General features: G+C 36.3%; 1 long non-coding RNA gene and 1 pseudogene across 1 annotated transcript; one reads left to right on the forward strand and one right to left on the reverse strand.

The window, feature by feature from the left end:
* Window positions 1-521: 521 nt before the first annotated feature.
* Window positions 522-2,549, forward strand: LOC149561503 (F-box protein At2g02240 pseudogene; annotated as a pseudogene).
* A 977-nt stretch (window positions 2,550-3,526) lies between these two features.
* LOC149561504 (uncharacterized) lies at window positions 3,527-5,016 on the reverse strand. The gene is made up of 2 exons (XR_016363442.1): window positions 4,142-5,016; window positions 3,527-4,035 (listed from the first exon to the last, which is right to left on the reverse strand). It is a non-coding gene; the product is annotated as an uncharacterized LOC149561504 (long non-coding RNA).
* Window positions 5,017-5,382: the final 366 nt, after the last annotated feature.

Genomic DNA, 5,382 nt, shown 5'->3' on the forward strand with positions numbered 1-5,382 from the left:
GAAGACCAGGCATTCTTTGGAGGCTGCTTGCTTGGAGGAGTCTATGGAGTCACCTGTTAAATTAATAGATCTATCTCTGTTCATGAGTTTATACTATTCTTTGGGGTGGCTAGGTGGTTAGCTTTTGCTATTGTTGAAGCAAAACCGTCCAGCTTTAGAGAAGCTTCCCGACGAGAAGCTTTCAGAATTTTGTTCTGATGAAACTTCTAATTTATTTTATAGTTAGTATTGTTAAAAATAAAAGATGTGGCATGGTGGTGAACCAAATTCGATAAGGAAAAAATCGGAGAACGATCTAGCGGAAACGATAGGTCATTGTCCCATTCAATGCAAAAGCATATCGTTCCATTGATTTTTTTTAATTTATTTGTAATTTTGACTTCAAAACAATACAAACTCAGATAAATAACTTTTTTCAATTTAGAAAATAGATTAAAATAGTCAATTATGTAAAAAACTTTATAAATAGATTCGGTGAGACCATCAAATTCGAGGCCTGCCTTAAGAAATCCGTGTTGTTCGAACTGCCTTGGCTCTTGATCTATTTTCTTTTCTGAGCTTTAGATTACTAAGCAAATGGAGAAGATGAAAGAGTTGCCAGAGAACTGCATATCTCTGATCTTGTCATTTACAACTCCTCGCGATGCCTACCGACTCGCAGCAGTCTCGAAGCTTTTCAGATCTGCAGCCTCCTCAGACTCTCTCTGGGATAAATGGCTTCCTACCCATTATGCCCAAATCCTTCCTAGTTCAATTTCTCCCATCACTTTCTCTTCCAAGAAACAACTCTATTTTCTCCTCTGTCAATCAATCTTTCTGAACGGAGGAACCCGGGTGAGTAGTAGTACACAAATTTTATTTGTTTTCCTGTTGATTTGTTATTCCTTTAAACTTTACACACAATTTGTTGAAATGTGCAAAGATTTTGGCTACAAAGGCCAACCGCAAAAGTGTGTTATATGTTATCTTCCAGAGAATTATCAATTTTTTGGGGTGATGACCAACGCTATTGGAGGTGGAGTCTTGGTGAAGTTGCCAATTCCAGGTTTATGAGATATATAGATTCCTTTCAATTGATCCCAGTATAGCTAATTTTAGTGGCTCGTGTATGTCATTTAATGTATCGGCATGCTAAGGAGAAGAGATAATATTTTAGATGAATGTTAATCTAAAATTCATTATGCTAGTTCTTAGTTGAAGAGTTTTTAACCTACAATATGTTTTCCCCTTAAATTGCTCTTTTCTTTATGCGGTGAAGGCACTGTAGGATTTATAATTGGCGCTATAAAAGTTGAAACAAAATGAAACCCGAAATTCTTTTCGAATTTAACTGTTATCCATCTGAAACCTGTTTTTGTGCGCCCAATAGATTAGGGAGGACTCTGTTGTTGTGTAAGACTTCTAGGGTTTGGCAGTTTATAGGGTTTCCTGATTGCTCTTCCAATTGGGTGCAATCTTTTAGTTATTGGGATATTCCTTGTTCGAAAGCTTGTCCAACAATCTTGAACAGCTAACAATCCTAGACCTAACAAATGTATACTCAAGATCAAGTGTGTTCCTTGAAGCCAATTATATTGTAGAAATTTGTTGTTTTAAAGCATCATTAAAATATTTTCATTACTGGTTTGTCCTTCAAGAAAATAATTAAAGCCCGATTAACGGCTCATTGCGAAACCAGATGCCAATTGGGTTGGTCAGACCTCCCTTATGGAAACCCAAGCAAGGACTTATCCCCATTTACCTATATATGTTGTTCCCTGGCTTTTGACCGCAATCGAAGTAGGAGTAAAGTGAATCGAATTTATTTTGATTTTTTCAAATCTTCAAGGTTTATTGATGATTGTCTTACTTGATTCTATATAAGACAGTGTAGTATGGCATGCCTCTCATCCTCAAAATTTGATCTTTCTTGCAAAGAAATAGACATTCTTCTCATTTTACATTGCAAGATAATGAGATTATACCCTTAATTGACAATGGACATTATATTTTTTTCCCGGGTGGGATGAAAACCTGAAGGCTTAATGTTGTTTTTGCAGTTTTAAGGAAGTAGCCGAATTAAAAATGGTTGCATGGTTGGAGATAAAAGGCAGATTTGATTGCAGGCTGTTGTCACCAAATACAGACTACTCCATGTCATTTCTGATTAAATTTGGATCCCGTCCTCATGGATGGAATGCGCATCCCCTGAAATTTAATATTATAAGTGCAGAAGGAGATGAAATGGAATCAGGTCGGCTATTAGTGGAGAGGGAAGGAGCAAGCAGAGATCCGAATATGAAGATTGCTCCTTTGAATAATCGAAGTGATGGGTGGATAGAAGTGGTTGCAGGGGAATTTGCTGTCAAAGCGTACACTCATTCTGAGGAGCCAAAATACATTGAGTTCATATGAAAGAGGTAGTTTCGGGTCGTTGGAAATCTGGGAATTTTTTTGATGGGGTCAGGATTCAACCCATATCAGCTTAGTGGTTTTGACATGTGTCAGTTTTTGTTGATCAGGTTGGTTTATAAAATTTGTATGATAACGTTTCTAGAATAAGATTGTGTCGAAAGGGTGCTGCTTGAGATTTAATGCATTAATCATTATGACTGCAGGCCTATGACTTGAATATGACTGTAATATAAACGAAAATATATGAATATAATAGATGCTCCCACTTTTGACGGCAGATAATGTTTTTACACTTCTCTCTAATATCTTTTAGGCTGTAGGCTGCCCGGAAGCTTCCCTCTGCATCTAAGAACCTTCACATAAGAATAGGAACATTTTCACTTTATTTCATCAATCTTGCAAGTTTTACATTCTTGAGGTCTTCAGCACATGACCAAAAGTGAATAGAACCTTGCCAATCCATCTACACAACTGTGCAATCTCTCTTCCATATTAACAGTGCAAATAGTTCCAATAAGGATTTGAATGGATTTCTTTTATATATGCTGGAATGTCTTTTGACTAAGATTGGTAACAAATTCTATGTCCTGTTCATGCCACTGTAAGGGTGTTGATGAAGTGCATCGAAATAGACTAACAAGTCCACATTGCACATAAACGCTCAATTTTATAAATAGTTGATTCTACTATGTTCAACTGAGCACAAAGAAGAAACATTCTAGGCGTATACATGGACATTAGTCTGACAGCTTAAAAGTTCTGTTAAAATAATTCAGTCTGCAAGCTATGGGAAACTAATGTTTTAGTATGATCATCAAACAAACATATATAAACATATCTATATGATCATTAAACAAACATATATAAATATATATGATCATTAAATCTATATCTATCTATCCATGTATGTATCAGATACAACTGCAACAGCTTCATTAGGTGGTTTCCCATGTACTACAGTATAATACCTTGATGAGGTTTTCATTTTCGAAGCAGCAGTGAAGTTCTATTGATGCATTACTGAAAGAAAAAAAGGGCATAAACCAAGTACAAAACAAGCAGATGCCACTCACCAATCAACAGGAAAATTGCACAAGGGAGGAGTGAATTATACTCTTTTTGGACCAACATGTGAAGAAAAGAGGTTTGATTAAAATAATTCTCAATAGTCACTTTATTGTATATAGATGGAGTAAAGATTTGATCTTTTCAAATGAAAGGGGGTGAAAATTTATTCAAGCTGAAAGAGAAACAGGAACAAATAGAGAAAGGGCATCAGACAGCCCTGTCAAGATCAACCAAGTGATCAAGTTGATGGAACAAGCCCATTGGAAGTTGAGTCTCATTAACAATGTTCCAAGTACACATATGGTTAGAAGCCCACTTCGTGAAACAATTAGAAACACTATTCCATTCCCTTGGAATATGAGTGAAAATAACAGACTCCAAAGAAGTACACAAATTATGAATCTGGTCCGTAATCAAAGCTAACTTCCAACTAACAACTTCTGCGCTAATTCAATAGACGTATCACCACTTGTGAATCAGATTCATGGATAAGTCTTCTCCAACCAAGGTCACAAGCATTCTTCACAGCATACAAAATAGCTATGGCCTCCATCAGATTGTTAGTGTTATGACCTTTATAAATAGAAAACACAAACAAGATTACATCTTTTTATTAAAATTTAAGAAGGGAGATTAATGTTGTCAAAGAAATCTCACACACTATGATAATCCATATTACCTCACTTACTATGATAATCCACATTATAGAGAAACTGTATGCTTTCACTTTATGCAGATGTTTTCTTGCCACAACCCAACCATTGCATCTTAAATATGCAGAGACACATCAAAGCCGTCCCTATGCCACCTCTGATATCCTGATCTGAAAAACAGCATGTAACATACACCCTTGCATTTTCTTGTTTTTGTTTAATGTATTTGGGTTGTTTAGTGAAGAAGGCGGAGATGCAAAATGTGCTTCTTACAGTAAACTTGTTTACTGCAATTAATAACAGAAATATGCTTTCAAATACAATATTGTAGAAATTCTGACAACTCGAAATGATTTTCATAACTACTCCAGAATTGGAAATACAAATTATAACCAAATAAAGACAACCCGGATTATCAAAGTATCTCGCAATGCGATTTCCATCATACCCACAGCATCAGGAGTTAACAATAGTGAACTAACAATGGAAAGCAGCAACCTAGAAACCCAATAAGCTGCCACACCTCCAGATCTGAATTTTTCTTCACAAAATGAAAATCCTTCAACATTCGAACCCTAGGCACCTCAAATGCAGCAGCACTAACTCACCAAAAAATAGACTTCCAGCCTCCTCCAAATCTCCACGCCTTTCCCTCGGCTTGAACGGCCACAAAGGAAGGGTTTGGCAGCCATTGAAGAAATGCAAATAGCTAACAAAGCTCTCCAATCTCCCTCAAATCGACCTCCACAAGTCTGCTCTTGATGTACTTTGCATTAATAACAGTAAGCCATGTTCCAAGCGGGAGTCAGAAGCCATTGTTATAGGCACTAGAGAATTTATTTTGACCAAAACTCTCTATGAAGTCATCATTTTGTCCGAGTGGGGTGAGGATAAGTGTGAATTAAACTTCGAAAGTGAGATTAATTTTAATCACTTCTAGGCCCATTTGGCTGGGGGAATAGAAATAGCTATTCTCGAATAGAAAATGGGGGTACATATTCCTATTCTCTATTTGGTTCAGCCAGAATTTGATGGGGAAATCACGGACCCAAAAATTTATGTTTTCTAAAATAAATAAAACTGGAATAGGAATACGTATTCCAATTTCACCGATTTAGGTGGAATTGCAAAACCTCATTTTTGGGCCAAAATTGGAATACGTATTCCTATTTTATTTCGTATTCCAATTCTGATTTGGTGCATCCAAATGAAGAATTCAAAATTTTAAGAATTTACATATGCCTATTCCACTTGTATTCTCATTGCC

Source organism: Cupressus sempervirens, chromosome 4 (assembly GCF_028749045.1).
Source record: "Cupressus sempervirens isolate cs-2001-9-10 chromosome 4, ASM2874904v1, whole genome shotgun sequence".
Taxonomy (NCBI): domain Eukaryota; kingdom Viridiplantae; phylum Streptophyta; class Pinopsida; order Cupressales; family Cupressaceae; genus Cupressus; species Cupressus sempervirens.